The following is a 16254-nucleotide window of genomic DNA, read 5'->3' as shown; positions in this document are numbered from 1 at the left end:
TTTTGATGTCTGTTTGTTTTCTGAGCATCAGTTTAACGTCTGGAAAATCCTGTTGCAGCAGAGCCTGAAGCACTTCAAAGACACCAGGGGAGAGGATGGATGCTCTGTAGGGAACATGCAGGGAGGGGAACCCAGCTGGGCTCTACAAGCAGCTGCCCCATCGGGGGGTCAACCCTCATGCTTGCAGTGGGAAGGGTTGAGGTCTGGTGGCTTTGAGCTCTGGAGGTTGGATTGCTGAACAGGATTTGGCTTGAAGGACAGAAATTGTAGGGTTTTGGTGATTCTAGCTCTCAGTTGTTCATGCGTGCACGTGTCTGCGCATACTGAGGGCGGGTTGTCTTCTTTTCTCTCCTTTTGCATGGGAAGAAACCCACACGTCACCCACTCAAAACCTACTGAACTGAGATTTTCTGTCCGTTTCCAAGGCTGGGTGCGGTGAGGGGAACGCCGAGGTTTGCTCCCACAGCAAGGGTGCCCAGGAGAGCCTGGCATGGTACATACCATGTCCTCCCAGCCTTGGACCTTTGGAGATGCCTAAATGAAGAGCTGGGGTTTAGGCAGGGAAGATTCATGGGTCTGAAACCTCACATTAGCATGTTGAGTGGTGCTTGTCCATCCCTCTCTTCAGGGGCTGGATGATGCTCCCACTGAAGATGGAGTCGGGGTTGTCTGGCTGCTCCGAGGTGTTCTGTACCTCCCCAAAGTGAAACTTCTTGCAGTGGTATCCTCCCAGTCGCATAGTTTTGTGCTGTCTTTACAGTGTCAAGCTCTGAATGAGCTCGGGCAATTTGCTTTATAGAGCAATGCACTAAATATGTCAACACTCAGTGCATGTTTTTAATATAATATTTCAGATTGTTTTGAAAGAAGACAAGATTCTTCTTTCCCTCTTCATTAGGACTGTTTTATCTGAAAGAGATGAACAATAGAGAGAGTCTGCCAGAGAGAAAGCTTTCCCAAGCATTTGTTGCTGCTGAGAAATCAGCTGCTTTTTACAAAAAAAAAAACCCTCTCAATGCATAACTATCAGGGCAATTAAGCAGCGCGTAAGCTGCCGAGGGAGGTTGTAGGATTGGCTTTGCTGGAAATGTTGAAGGCCAGGCTTGACCGTAGCTGTTGGGCTTGCTTTAGGCATTATTTCCTTCCTCAGAGGGGGAATGGACTAAATGACCCACCAGCAGCTCCTGGTCACTTGGGAGTTTCAGCAATAAGGTCTGAGCTGCTTTGGCATGAGCACTTCCAGGCTGGAGAAGAGAGCAGGTTTGAGAATCTTGCCCTGTTTCAGCCCAGAAATTTTGGCTTTGGGTTTTAACTTGCTTGTCGGCAGGACCAGGGTGGGTTCTGTCCTGGTCTCCAGCTGGGAGACTTGGTCTCCTGCCATGGAAAGGGTAAGACCTTCTGCCTGTCTGGTTGCAATGCTCTGTTCTGGCTGGCACTACACAAAAGAAAAAAAAAAGCCACCACTGCAGTATTTTCATCAGGGAAACTGGGTTCCTCTCTGCTCTCCAAAGAGTATCTCTTTCATCACAAGTTGGAGGAAACTTTCAGAGAACTCCAAACTTTCCTTCTCAATGGGGACAAATCTGGAGAGATGGTGGGAGGGAACCGTTCTCTCGTGCTCCCGCCAGCCCCAGATCTCCTTCCATCAGGCTTCCTCAGCTGTGTCCCCACAGCGGTGTTCTGAGACGACCTCCTCACGAAATGGAGGGCACCCAAGAGCCTGGAGTTTTCCTGTCATGGAAAAGCCTGTCTGAAAGCCAGGGTTCCCAGCCTCATTAATTGGGATGCGTGGCACCGGGGTGGTGGACCCTGGAAAGGGATTTGAGCGAAGAGGGTGATCTCGCTGCCAGGATCTGTCCAGGAGAAATGCTCCAGGCAGGCGAACCTGCAGATGTTGGCATGACAACCGGTTGTGTCGGGATGCGGGCTGTGCCGGGATTCTCTGACCCGGAGCTGGGCTGGGCTTGTGCCGGTCTGACCCAGGGCAGGGCAGGAGGGGACAGACAAGGTGGCTCCGAGGTGGGACCTGGCGTGTTGTGTGTGTGCTCGCTGAAAGACACTGCCGGGGATTAGGGGAGGCCCGTTGAGAAGCTCCCTGGGGATGCTGCTGCCCCACTGCAGCACCATCCCCTCCTGCACCCAGCACAGGCAGGATTTAGTTTTTCCTCACCTCCTGCTAATCCTCCTGTCCTGCTGCTCAAATATTCTTCCTGCAGATCTGTCTTTTTTTCTTTTTTTTTCTTTTTCTTTTTTTTTTTTTTTCCCATTCCTAAATGGAGTGTTTAAGCTTATTCTTTTCTTTTCTGTGAAAGAGGCAGTAAATCCTTTATCCTGCCTGGCTATTTCTGTGTGTGTATTTTCTCATTGTGCTCCAGCTTGTCAGCTGTGTCAAAGCCCGGAAACCTTGGCCTCTGTTGGACTCTAGACTTGGATTTCTCTGTATTTAACAACACAGGCTCCCCTGGACTAGCAGTTCTTTTGGTCCCCCTTGGTGCTTTCTTTTTTTTTTTTTTTTTTCTTCCCCCAAAATACCTGGTTAAAAAAAGCCCTGACAAAAGGAAGTAAGTGGAAAAGTAATGGTCTACGGATTCATCCCCAGGACAGCCTGTCAGCACCGGTGAGGAGCCAAAGCCGGGGTGTCCTCCTGTCCTCCCCGTACCTCTGGGGTACCAGGGCTGCCCTGGGGAAGGGGAGCTCCCCGCTGTCCCCCACGCCCCCGCCCCAGGCTGGGGGAGCTTTCCGGAGATTAGCTTGGTGCCTAATGCTTGGGCAGTGGATCTGGTGAGCACAAAGGCAGGATTTCGGCGCACAGGCGGATTAGCTGGGGGGAGGCGGATGGCTGCCTGCGCACCCGGGACATGTGCCACCTCCGGCTGGGAGCAAACGTTGGGTGTCTCCAATGGGGACGGAGGGACAGACAGATAACTGTCCTCATGGCTGGGGATGGGAAGACCAGGCTGTGATACTGATGGCTGCAGGTGGGAATGGGGATGGTGGCACGCTCCGTGTCCCTGCGGTGGTGGCATCAGCCTCAGGTGGTCAGTGCCCCCCGGGGACCAGTTCTGCTTTGCAGCCATGCTGGTGCTTCGTGGACGCCATGGCAGTGTACTATGCTGGGCAGCGTGGCTGTTTGTGCGAGAACAAAAGAATAAACAATGGAAACTGTGATTAATTAGCGCAGCTAATTAGCAGTGTGCTTGGCCTGGGCTGGAGCTTGGTAGGGTGCCAAGATCAGAGGAGAAGCTGGGGGAGTGATTCTGGTGGGAACCACTTCGGGGAGCGAGTCAGGGGGAGTGGAGAAGGGCAGAGGATGCTTTCCCACCACCCCTTTGCAACCGGGAGCTGGGACTGGGGAAATCGCCACCCGGATTCCTCAGAGATGCTGCTGACACGCAGCTATTGCCGTCGCCAGCAGCATCCTTCCATTCCCCCGGGCTGCCTTTGCTGAGAGATCACTTCCCTCAGCCACGATCTCAGGAGCTGGGTGTTAGATCCCCCCTGTGCTCCAGTGTTGCAGGTGCTAATTACTGAGCCCTCGTTATGGTCGGTGGAGTTGTCTTCCCCACGGAATAGGATCCTCCTTGCTCACCTTTCCCTGCATGATACAGCCGTCTTATTCTTTGCTCTCCATTTGCAAATTAGCACGAAGACCGCAATCAGCAAACAAATTTGCAGCGAGCGTGTGGTAGGCTTGGAGATTTGGAGGAATCCTTGGCAAATATTTGCCAGCCTCCGCCGCAAACCTCGTGAATACTTCTCATGGCCAAGAGATGCTGAGTGTAACTGGCAACTTGAGATAGGATGTCAGATCTCAGGTTGGGGATGGCTGCTAAAAAAACCACCTAAGCTAACAGCACTTGCTTCCATCCCTCCTCCTTCCTGCCCGCTGGCTGCGCAGCGTGGGGATATCTCAAGATGTGATACACTTGACTGCAGCCGTTGCAGGATCACATCCTTCCCATTAAAAGGTGGCTGCGGCTAAATACCATTTGCTCAGCGAAGTCTAAAGCGGTGCCCTTTGGAGTAATTGGGAGACGTGGCCCCTTTTCTGAGGATGGGAGAGGCTATTTTTCAAGGTGCCATCGTTTTATTATTAATTTGTTAAACCCTGAATGCTCAAAACTGTTTGAGATGCAAAAAAAAAAAAAGGACGTGAGCTCTGCCTTGAGGACCTCACCACTAAATAAATGTATTAAATCAAACCCATGCTGGAGAGGATAGTGCTGCACACAAAGGTGAAGCTGGTTAGGGGAGGAGTGAAGGTGCAACCTCCTCCATCAGGAAGGGGTCTTGCTTTTCTTTCAGCGTTGCGGTTGGGAGGAGTGCTTGCAGATCAAGGACCTGCTTTCTCTTAGTATTTCTGAGGTGGCGGTGGGACCCCTTGACTTGGGAGCAGGGAGGAGGGCTCCCTCAGCCTCATGAGACCCCCAGCCAGGCCCATTCAGCTGGGGGGCCCTTCCCTTGCATGTTCTGGGCTGTGTGTGTCAATGTGGGCAGGGGGGCTGCTTGCCCAGGCAAGCTCGTGCTTTCTCTCCCTCCCCACCAGTGATGCCCACTGACGCAGCTCCTACCTGGTCTAGTGGGAGGTGTCCCCGCCCGTGGCAGGGGTGTTGGAACTGTATGATCTTTAAGGTCCCTTCCAAGCTAAACCATTCTGTGGTTCTATGCTGGAAGCACAGTAGCACCCTCTGGGACCTGCTCCCAGATATCACCCTACGCCTGGCAGGAGACCCTCAGGGGGTGCTGGACCTCTTCAAGCATTCACATCTGCTCAGTGTCCAGAGCTAGGCAGGTCACACATGACTCCTCTTCTTTCCTTGATGCTGTGGAGGAGGGAAATAAAAGCAATACAGAAAAAGGTCAATATTTAAAGTTCTTCACCTTCCGAACTTTCAAGTCACGCTTGCTGTGGGGTTGGGTTTTCTCAGTGGGTGCTGGAGGCCACGCGTTCCCAGCCTGATGTTCTCCTGCGCCTTCTCGCCCGCAGCCCCCTGCACCTGGGAGCCATGAGCCGCCCGCAGAGCCGCTGGAGCAGCCCCCCAGCCGCGGCCCCCCGATGCTGCTAGCCCTCCCTGCTCCCTCAGCAAGGTGTCCGTCGCCGGCAGGGAGGACCGGCTGCACCCGCACCCAGCCTCTAGCATCCCTCCTAAAGGTAAGGAGTGCAACTGCTCTCTCTGGGAAAGCTGGGTGGTTTCTTGGGTTGTTGCGTCTCCTTGCCTTGCCTGGGCAGGCACAGTTCCCTGCAGTATCACCCGTGCTTGCCAGGAGGGCAAAGTGCTTGGTCAGGGGCAAGAACTGCCCTTGTCTTGCAATTAAAAGGTGATTTTGAGGATGGGGTAGCTCCCGATGTAACCCGTTGCTTGCAGACCGTGTCCCATCTGTGAATGCAGAAGGCAGCCCAGGCTGCTGCAAGGAGCCGGGCTTGGGTGGGACTGGTGCCCTGTGACTGCCTTGGCTTCTGTGATGTACTTTGGAGGATAATTGTTTATGATTTGCCTCTTAACGATGCTCTGGAGGCTTCCCAAGCATGCGTCGCCTTTCCTCCCACTGTAAAAGGCCTTTGGGATATTTTGGAGGCTTCCCACGGCAGGGGAGCAATACGTGGCTGGAGGGGGGTGGTTTGGGAGGGGGCTGAGCCCCTGTCCCAGTGAAACACCCCCGTCTGCCCTTTGCATTTTGAAGTAGGGGTTTTTTTTAAGGTTAAAGAAGTAAAGCTTGGTTTGAAGGGAGTGAGCTGGGGCTGGGGCTGAACGTGGGGCTAACCGCCCTCCCCATGGGTGCAAAATCAGTATTCATGGCTGAGGGGGGGAAATCAGGTGTAGAAACAAAAAACTCGATTTCTGGAGTTGCTTGGGGGTTTTGAGATTTTGTGTCTTCTTGTGTTCAGGCTTCTCCTCGCAAACAGAGGCATTGTCTCTGTGTGGTAGTGGATGAGAATTGTGATTTCTCCACACGTATAAGCCCTGCGCGGGGGAGCTGGGACCCAGAGGGAAAGCGTTGATGTCGCCAGCACATCATGGACAGGGGCACAAGACCCCCGTTTCGGGAGGTCTGCAAGAGGGTTGCAGTGGTCCCAGTGAGCTAAAAACAAGCCAGAGCTGGGGTCCAGCTTGTCCTGATTCCCTTTGGGAGCTCCCTGCCTGCACCTCTGGAGCTGGGATGGGCCAGGATGCTCCAGCTGGGGGAAGCAGGGGCCAGTTAGTGCTGCTGAGGCTGACATCCTTGGCCGTAAATATCCAGCCTGCTCTAATCCTCCCAGTAGGTCCGGCACTGCTGTTTTTCCTGAGAGTTATTTGACTCTTTGTGTTGCACTTCTCAGACAAATGGCTTTTAAATAAAACCTTCTGCTAACTCGTTAGGCCTCCTGTCCAGGTCACTTCCTGCATGTCTGATTTATGGGGCTGCTTTTAACGTTTTATTAACTTTATATTGCTGGGGATAGTCAATCAGAGTCTATCCTATTAGGTGCAGTGAGTGGCAGCCCAGGGCATCAGGGCAGCCACTCCTGCAGCCTCCCTCGCTTCTGGGGAGGTCTCGGTGCTCCGAGAGAGACCACAGGGCAAGAGATGGGAAAGAACAGGAGGAGGATTCAGATAAGGAGGAATAGATCTGGGATGGATAAGTGAATCGCATAAGGGTTAAGGAGATAACGGGACTTGTGATCATATCCGGGGAGCTGGCTTGTCTCCTGCCGTTGATATGTGTCTTCCCGGCTGCATCCCTCGCGGCATGTGCTGGACTGGGCAGTGATGAGAGAGGAGCATCGGGGCTTGGTAAGGAGGTGGCTGCTCCAGACCGATCCCAGCCGGGCATCACTGCCAGAGCACCCCTGAGCCCCGACCCTGGGTAGCACATGCCTATATTAAACCCCTCCTGTAGCAATGCTAGAGACAGAGACTTCCTCCTTGCCCAGTGCATGCACAAGCCCCTTTAGCTCCTGGCATTCCATCCAGTCCATAGGGTTGCTCCCAGGGTTCCCTCCCATCTCAAACCTTCCTCTGCAGCTCCTTGCCCTGCTCTCCCCTGCAATGGGGTGAGCCCCGGCATGCCGGAGACTGCCAGGTGCCGCTAGGGACTGAGCGAGCAGTGACTGCTCCGGCTGGGAAATCCAAATGAGATGGAGATCGTAAGTGATGTGAGGCTGCAGCAGCGGCTTTGATAATCTCGGGTCTTGTTGCTGCTCTCCCCCTGTGCCCTGTCTTTGTTCCACCCATGCTCACAGATGTTATTCGGTGGAGTTTTCCAGCTCTTGGTAACAGGGGGAAAAAAAAACCCCTGAACTCCTGCACAAGCAGAGCTAATGAGCTCTCTCTGGAAATAAAAGCATCCTGAGGACAGCCCTGCCATACAGAACAGCCCATTCTCTGTGGCTGCTCTGGGCACCACCTCCCAGCGATGGCCCAGAACGGGGCTGTTGGGAGCTGTCACCTTGCATCCTTCCTCCCAGCCATCGCCCCTGTGAGGCATCAAGAACGCCGAGCCGTGATTTGGTCTGCTATGGGGCTGGCGATTTGGGAGCATTTGTCCAACACCCTGATGCAGAGCCTTGTGCACTCTCGCAGGATAAGGCAAGGACAGAACACGTGTCCCTGTGGGTCAGAAGCAGTTTTAACTGTCTTGGAAAGGGTTGTGGGTAACGCCTTGTCTCCCATCACGGCCTGGGCATTCCCCGGGGTGGATGGTGGAGGAGGTGGGCTCACGAGGAGGTGGGCTTGCTGCAGCCCTACGTGTCTACAGGGAGAACAGACCTGAAGTCCCCGAGGGCTGTCGAGGTTGTCAGGCGTCTGGCCAGGAGGGAATTTATCTTGCAGCAAAGCCGGCATCTGAAAGCCATCACTGCTGATATGCTCATGATTTGCTGAAACCTGCATCTCCTTTGTCATATTTCTGTCTGTGTCTGCCTCAAATCCCAGAGCAAAAACTGAGAACTTGCTCTCAGAGAAGAGCAGGGGGTTTGTGGTGTTTTTTTTTCCCTCCACCTTTAAATATTTATTCTGAGCTCTCAAGATATGCACGCCGTGATCTGGGGAGCCTGCCTGCATGCTGGCAGTGTCCCAGGCACGGCGGAGGTGGGGCAGAGCCTTCCTCCACCTCCTGCTGCTGCTCCTGTGCCCAAGCTTGGTATGAGAGGAGTGACGTGGGGGGTTCACCTCTTCCCACCCCCCTGGGAACAAAACCCAAGGCCCGCTAATGTGCTGTGCAAAGAAGGGTCGGGGTTGTGAGCTGCTTTTGTGCGCAAGGGGCTGAGACAGAGGTTAAAGCATCCCGGCCCATCTAGTGAGCTAGGATGGCACATCCCAGATGGCACCGACCTCTCTGTATCCTGCCTGACTTTCCCTGTCCCCACGGCTGCTGGAGGCTTTCCCTCTCATCTTTGCAGCTTGACCTGGACTTCCAAGGTTGCGCAGGTAACCGGAGCAATGCCAACAGCCTTGTCTTTGCTGTGCTCAGCTGCGGGTTCCCTCCCTCTCTTCCGCTTGCCTTGCTTTACTTTCCCAAGCTTTCCCGCTGCTGCCGCTCGGGCACAGGGATTGAATGAAGGGAGACTGGCCCCGTGCCGCCGGGATGCGTGTGCCTGGCATGCCAATGAGGAGCAGGGCTGGGGCCTCTGCTCCGGGGTGTGCTGGGCACCCAGGGGCTGTGCCAGAGCACAGCTGTGCTGCAGACATAGAAGAATCATAGAATTGTCTAGGTGGGAAGGGACCTTTCAGATCATTGAGTCCAACCATCAACCCAACACTGAAAAAATCATCACTAAACCTTAGTACCATGTCTACCTCTCTTTTAAATACCTCTGGGGATGGCGATTCCACCGCTTCCCTTGGCAGCCTGTTCCAATGTTTGATAACCCTTTCAGTGTAGAAAGTTTTCCTAATATCCAACCTAAACCTCCCCTGATGCAACTTGAGGCCATTTCCTCTTGTCCTATTGCTTGTTACTTGGGAGAAGAGACTGACCCCCCACCTCTCTATGGTCCTGCGTGTCCCTGCAAAAGGGGAGATGGACTCCCAGCTGGCTGCAACTACCATCCTCCAAGCACTTCCCTGGAAGCTGGTTCTCCTGCAGAGCTGGCTCTGGATGAAGGGAGAGGGGCTTTTGCATCTTCTTGCTGGAGCTCAAGTGTGGTAGCGGTTAACTTCTAGGAGAAAGGCTGGCAGCAGGTTTCTCAGCAGTTCCACAAGGGATGGGAGGATGGGAGGATCTCTGCCTTTCCGGGTGAGCATACAAATCACTACCTCTGCCTCCAGCTGCTGCAGCCCAGGCGACCTGCTCAGCAGCTGGCACTCAGTGGCAGAGAGCCTTGTCCCCGGTCCCCCCCGGCAGTGCCAGCCAAGGCCTTCCCGGGGCCTGTGAGCGTGTGGGCGCTGATGCAGAAAATCCTCTGCAGAAGCCTAGGACTGGATGGCAGGTGCAGCTCTGCCAGGAGATGCCTTGAAACCAGCACGTAGCCAAAGGCAAGAGGACACAGAGAAGACAATAACTGATATAGTGGGATTTATTTTTTTTTAAGGTGAAATAAGTGCAAGCTAAACTCCAAAGCAGTGCGTTTGGGACCATGGCAGTGGTTTCCTGAGCTGCTTTTCCCATGCCTGCCCTCTGCCTGTACACGCCACCAGCTGGCAGCAGGACAAGCCCTCTCAGCTCTCACTGAATTTCAGACCAGAACAGCCTCATTAACAGGAAAAGTTCTGCTGAGAGAAGTTACTGCTGCTCTAAGAAGTGCAATTAATCGCTCTTTTCTGCTATCGCAACTGTGGACATTGAAGTTTGCTGCTCTTACACCGTGTCATGGCAGAGCTCTTGTGCACAGGAGGGCGCTGCCAGGGGAAAAAGTTAAAATATAGCAAGGACATTTTGGGGAAAGAAGCTCTTGTTGTCGGTTTGTTCCTGCTTGGGTGTCTCACGGGGTCAGAGCCGCTGTGCCCGTGCAGAGCGATACCAGCCCCTTCCCTCCTGGTGGAGTGATGGCTGCGAGATGGGTTTTAGGAGGGTGGGGGAGATGTGCCTTGTGTCGGGCTCCTCCTCTGCCTGTGCCCCTTCCTCCCCGTGGTGTCACCCCTCCTTGCCCAGGGCTGCAACACCCTGGTCATCCTGTCTCTGTCAAGATTATTCACTGAGCAACACAGGAACAGACAGTGTCTCCTGGGAGTGAAAACATGAGGTCTGAGACTTGTAGGAAACATTTCCTTCAGATTCAAGCTTATGCAGTCATCGGTCATTTGACCCTGTGGCACTCTGTGAGCCATGGGGAAAGCTCCCAGAGCACATGCGAGGGAAGCTTGCAGCTGGGTATTGCAATAACTTATTAGTGAATGGTTGGGATAAGTCATATTTCATAAAATCAGACAGCGAAAAGACTGCTGATTAATTCTTTATAATAAACAATGGCGAGCAGTGTGTCTTGGTTCAAGTCAGTCTGACTTTTGGAGTGACTCATGGATTTTTCTGCAGGAAAAATCACCCTTGTGGGGATTGCTGGTGTGGGGGGAGGCCTGCTTGCCTTCGTGAGTAATTCCCCCCACTCCCCCCCGAAAGCACCAGGGTGTGGAAAAACTATGAACTTCTCTGTGGGAACCGCAGGGGGGACTTGAGAGGGAGGGAGGGTGTGCTTGGCTCTACCACTGCAGCGGATGACTGTATCCCTTTGAAGAGCACCACAGGAGGTGGGGGAGTGGGTATTTCACCACCAGAAATGCTGAACAAGACGAATTTTGGGGGAAAAAAGAGCGGAGCCACGATGTCTCAGTGAGGTCGGTTGGGATGAGCTGATGCTCCCCCTTGCAACGTGCTGCAGCGCTCCTCTGGCTAAAGCACACACCTGAGGAGAAGCGTGTCCCAGCGTCGTTCATCTCTATTTAATTTGGGTTTTACTTATTTCCCAACACCTTGACTTCGTGCTGGAAGCCAGCCAGCCTCCGTGGTCCTCCATGCTGCTGGCATCCATGGGGCGGGAGCGTGTGCAGGAGGCGGCAGCGCGTGGCCGGAGGTGTAGTGTGCGTCTGTGTGATGCTGCTTTTTTGAAAACCAGCCCGGAGTGGGATGGGGAAATGCTGGGCGAGGCACTAGTCATAGGTGTGAGCAGTGCCTGCGCCACGGAGGCGGCGCCAGGGGTGGTGGCAGTCCTTGCTGCAGCGTTGGGGGTTGTAGTTCTTAGTTCAGAGCTGAAAGCAAAAAAAAAAAAAAAAAAAAAAAGGAAAAAAAAGTAGTAGTTCTGCTGAGCCTAAACTTGAAAATTAATTTGGTTTCTTGGTGATGTGTTTTTTGACTGGGAAAAATGCAGATATTTGGCTAAAACCTTGAGATTTCCAGCACTGCGGTGGGAGAGGCTTGTGTAGAGTTGCAGTTGGGAAGGAGGAAGAGGGAGAGGTCAACGTGGAGGCTGATCCAGCCCCGGGAAGCCACAGACAGGCTGACACGTCCCTTGGTGCAGTAACGCCCCACAGCAGCTTAGCTCTGCCCATCGAATACCTGCCCGGATCCCCTGTCCCCGCAGCTGCTGCGTGGCATTGGCAGGGGCTGTGTTCCCAGAGGAGCACGCCACCTCCTCCATCTCCAGCCCTCCCTCCGCCGCTGTACCCATCCCGTATTCATTACGATGCCCGTGTACTTCTCTAAGCCCAATATACTTTGAATTACTGCTCATCTATTCCTCTTGACATCCTCACGCTCATAACTAGGAAGCCTGCATTACTCGTTTGCACATCTGTCAAACTGCGTGTTCCTCGGCCATTTCCAGAGATACATAAAATTGCCCGTGGTTATGACATTATTGACAACCCACCCCATCTCCTTCCCCCTCCCTGAGCCCAAATGGCTGCCTTGCTTTATGAGGATTGATATTTGGGCAGTAAATATTTTAGAGCGTCATCTGATGAGTGTGTCTGTGCGGGTGAATACATTTCTGGTTGAGGGCAGATGTTGGAGCTATCTTCATTGGAAATGCAGGGCCTTGGCTTTCCCCCACCAGCCTTTGCGGCATCTCTGTCATCTCTTTCCAGCTGGCTGTTCCTGGTGGGAAAAATGGGAATCAGAGGGGAAAAGCCAAGTAGAGGTTGCTGGGAAAAGGACTAGGGCTGGCTGGGCTGGCAGAGTTCCACGAGGGATGTTGGGTATCGATGGCCCATGGCTGCAGCATCCTGGTGCTGGGCTCCCCATGTCTGTCACTAGCAGGATTGAATTTCTACAGGCAAGGTGTTTTCCTTTCCCAAACCCAGGGAAGCCACTAGTTCCTGCTGCGTTGGACAAGAAGTTTCAGCCCTTTTGAAAAAAAAAAAAAGAAAAAAAAAACGACAAGCGTCAGGCTGTCTGCGGTTTCTGAGGGATATATTTTGACTCGGCTGTTCTAAAAAGCCGCTTCATCTCCCGAAGTTTCAAAATGCGCTTCAGTAAATGCCTCTAAAGAGGAAACAACTTCGGAACAACACAGCCTGGGTGACCTGAACAGCGTTTGGTTTTTTTTTTTTTTAATCTTGCTGAGAAAAGCAAAGGAGCCGATTTTCAGTACTTCAAAATGTTTTGCTCTCCTTTCCTCAAATCAACAAAACAAAGAGTGTTCCCTGATTCCTAGGGAAGAGAAAAAGCAGGTGCAGGTTCTGCAGAGCGAGCTGGGTCTGGTCTGGGCTGCAGCTGGCTGCCGTTCAGGGTGTCACCCTTGGCTTGGGCTGGCTCTCAGTTGGGGGCATCAGAAATAGGGGAGCTTTAAAGTACATCTGCACTAGGGCTCTCCAGGAGTTTTCCTGGCTCCGGACCAGGGTGCTGCATGCCAGGCTAGGACCCCCCGCCGGGGGAACCAGGGTGAGGTGATGCAGGGGCTGCTGGGCTGGCACCCCCGCTGGCGTGTCACCCCAATGCCAGCTGTTCCCAGGGTGTGGATGTCCTTTTTTCCAACCCTCTTGGCTTGCTGATGGAGGCGGGAGCAATGAGCAAAGGGGGCTTGGCAGCATCACTGGATTTTTAGGGGCAGGGAGCAGGATGGAGCATTTCCGGGTGCTGCTGCTTGGGGTTCGAATCACAGAATCACAGAATGGTCGGAGTTGGAAGGGACCTCTGGAGTTCATCTCGTCCAACCCCCTGCCAAAGCAGGGTCACCCAGAGCAGGCTGGGCAGGAACACATCCAGGTGGGTTTGGAATATCTCCAGAGAAGGAGACACCACACCCTCTCTGGGCAGCTTGTTCCAATGCTCTGGCACCCTCAAAGTAAAGAAGTTTTTCCTCATGTTGAGATGGAATTTCCCGTGTTCCAGTTTGTGCCCGTTGCCCCTTGTCCTGTCACTGGGCACCACTGAGAAGAGTCTGGCCCCATCCTCTTGGCACCCACCCTTTAGATATTGTTCATCATTGATGAGATCCCCTCTCAGTCTTCTCTTTTCCAGCCTAATACATCCCCAGGGCTCTCAGCCTTTCCTCATCAGAGAGATGCTCCAGTCCCTTGATCATCTTCATATCCCTCTGCTGTCCCCTCTCCAGTAGTTTCCTGTTCTTCTTGAACCGGGCAGCCCAACACTCCTGAGTATGGCCTCACCAGGGCAGAGTAGAAGGGGAGGATAACCTCCCTCAACCTTCTGTCCGCGCTCTTTTTAAGGCACACTGGGAGACTATTGGCCTTCTTGGCCACAAGGGCACATTGCCGGCTCATGGTCAACATGTCGTCCACCAGGACTCCTCTACAGAGCTGCTTTCCAGCAGGTCAGCCCCTAACCTGTACCAGTGTATGGGGTTATTCCTCCCCAGGTGCAACACCCTACACTTGCCCTTGTTGAACTTCATTAGGTTCTTCTCCACTCAACTCTCCAGCCTGTCCAGGTCTCACTGTATGGTGGCACAGCCTTCTGGTGTGTCAGCCACTCCTCCCAGTTTTGTGTCATCAGCCAACTTGCTGAGGGTGTGCTCTGTCCCCTCAACCAGGTCATTGGTGAGTATGTTGAACAACACTCCAACCAGACTCTGCGCCACTGATCACAACCCTCTGAGCTTTGCCATTCAGCCAGTTCTCAATCCACCTCACTGTCCACTCATCTAACCCACAATTCCTCAGCTTACCTATGAGGGTGTTATGGGAGACACTATCAAAAGCCTTGCTGAAGTTGAGGTAGACAATGTCCGCTGTTCTCCCCTCATCTACCCAGCCAGTCATGCCATCATAGACAGCTATCAGTTTGGGCAATTTACCAGATTTCCCCTTGGTCACTGAAGCTGTTGCATAGGCAAGGTGGGTGCCCGAGGGGCACATGAATTTTCAGGGGAGCCACTTTCTTGGGGGCAGCTTTGCTAGCACTGGTACCATGATGCAGGTGTTTTGCTGGTCCACTGTACCTCTTAGATCTAGTTTGTTCATGCGAGGAGAGATCTGCAACATGGAGGAGCTAAACTGTATGGGACAGATCTGCAGAGGTGCTGCAGAGAAGAGACGGTCCCCAACTCTGCTTGCAAGGGTTGGCGTCTCCATCTCCAAAAGGCCTCGTTGCAGGAGCCACGCGCTGAGGTGAGGAGTTCAGTGGCCTCATTTACTTGCCGATGAGGGATGCTGCCCTGTCCCTGTCCAGTCTGCTTTTTTACAGCAATATAGTATCTATTTATTTATGATTTCCGTGGGTGGTGTTTTGGATGATCTATTGAGCCAGAGTGAGATATTTTGAGGCACAGTGAGATATTTTAAAAACATCTCATCACTCTGGAAATATCCATGGTGCGATAGCTGCGTATTAGTCATTCGGAAAGGGAGTGATTTCAATGAAAGAAAAAACATTTCATCTTGTCAGAGCGTTTTCACTCACTGTCTACCAGGCAGCTGCTGTCAGTCTTCAGTCTCTGTGGCTGGTTTTACTCTTCTCAGGCTCTGCCTTTTATTTTATTTTCTAACAAGAAATAAAATAAACCCTCTAATGGATATTGGTAGCTATGAACTCATCAATTGTCAGTAAGAAAGAGCCTTTAAAAAGATGCAGTAAACCCTCTTTGCACTGGATTATTTCCAGCGGGATTATTTCTCCCGGGCACTATCTCCATTTGGAAGGAGAAACTCCTCCTGCAGGTATTGGACCTTGAACAAAAGCCCCTGCCTCCAACATGATTTATTTCCCTGGAAATTGGGAGCAACTCCAGCACTCTTGCACACCATCTGGGGATGCCGAATTAGGCTCACAGAGAACAGGAGGAGAGATGGTTTTCTCCTAGGAGAAGAAAAAAAAAAAATCTGTAAGAAAACACAAATGATGAGGCCCCATCCTGCAAGGGAAAACAGCACAAAGCCGTTCAGCAAATCAAAAGCCAAATGAGCTGTAAAAAAACACCACCATGGCAGGAGAGATTTTCACTTGGAGGGAATCTGCCATAAATCACCTAATATTCAGCTTTGCACTGCCATTTGGGAAGATGTTCATCATGTTCTCCTGGTCTCTGCTCTGCTTTATGTGTATCTATAGCTGGGGTTTCTATAGCACAGCCCACATGCCCCAGGGAAGATGCGATTCGGCCAAGATGCTCCCATCTCGTCTGATCATTTTCCATAATCAGGCTAAGAGTCATTACACTGTAGTTACACCCCGAATACTGCACACTGTCGCTTTGCAGGACGCAATTGTCAGTCCGGTAGATAACTGCTTAAACGACTAAAAATTGGTGGTTAAATGCTTGATTGGTGTTGATACCCAGAATTTTCCCACAGCGCAGGATGCTCGAGCATGTCTAAGGGAAGCCTGCTGGGGATGGGGTCACGCCCGAGCTGTTTTTGGGGGATGATTCTCTGCTGCAACAGCTCCCCCTTGGCCATCTTCTTTGAGTTAGGAAGTCCTGGCTGGGTTTCCTTCGTCCCAGAGTTTTCCCGGGGTGCAGAATGATCAGGCACATCTAAGGGCACCTCCAGGGAAGCCTGGTGGGCATGGGCTTGTGCCAGATATGTTTTGGGGGAATATTTCTCTGCTGCAGTGGCTCCTCTTTGGCCATCTCTGACTTAGGGAGTCCTGGCTGGGTTTTCTTCACCCCAGATTTTTCCCGCAGCGCAGGATGCTCGAGTGCATCTAAGGGAAGCCTGGTGGGGATGGGCTTGTGCCCAAGCTGTTTTGGGGAAACGTTTCTCTGCTATGACATCTCCCCCTTGGCCATCTACTTTGAATTAGGGAGTCTTGGCTGGGTTCCTGAAGCCCTGTGTGGACGGGCAGCTGCCTTCTCTGGGGCCTGCCCACTCTTCCCGGCGCTCTGAGCTCTGTCTGCATCCCCTGTGCATGCCCACCCCACCTCTTTCCGCTGCGGTCAGA

The 16254-nt window shown here is 52.8% G+C and overlaps 1 protein-coding gene across 5 annotated transcripts in view; it reads left to right on the top strand.

Annotated features, from left to right (window-relative positions):
* Positions 1-16254, top strand: part of LINGO1 (leucine rich repeat and Ig domain containing 1) — a 166564-nt gene that overhangs the window by 9890 nt on the left and 140420 nt on the right. For all 5 annotated transcript variants that reach the window (XM_074600021.1, XM_074600019.1, XM_074600024.1 and 2 more), the window contains exon 2: positions 4988-5152. The gene's annotated coding sequence lies outside the window, so the exon portion shown is untranslated. The remainder of the gene's footprint in view (positions 1-4987; positions 5153-16254) is intronic.

Source organism: Larus michahellis, chromosome 9 (genome assembly GCF_964199755.1).
Source record: "Larus michahellis chromosome 9, bLarMic1.1, whole genome shotgun sequence".
Taxonomy (NCBI): domain Eukaryota; kingdom Metazoa; phylum Chordata; class Aves; order Charadriiformes; family Laridae; genus Larus; species Larus michahellis.
The sequence above is the reverse complement of the archived record's forward strand: the minus strand, read 5'-3'. Positions and strand labels throughout refer to the sequence as shown.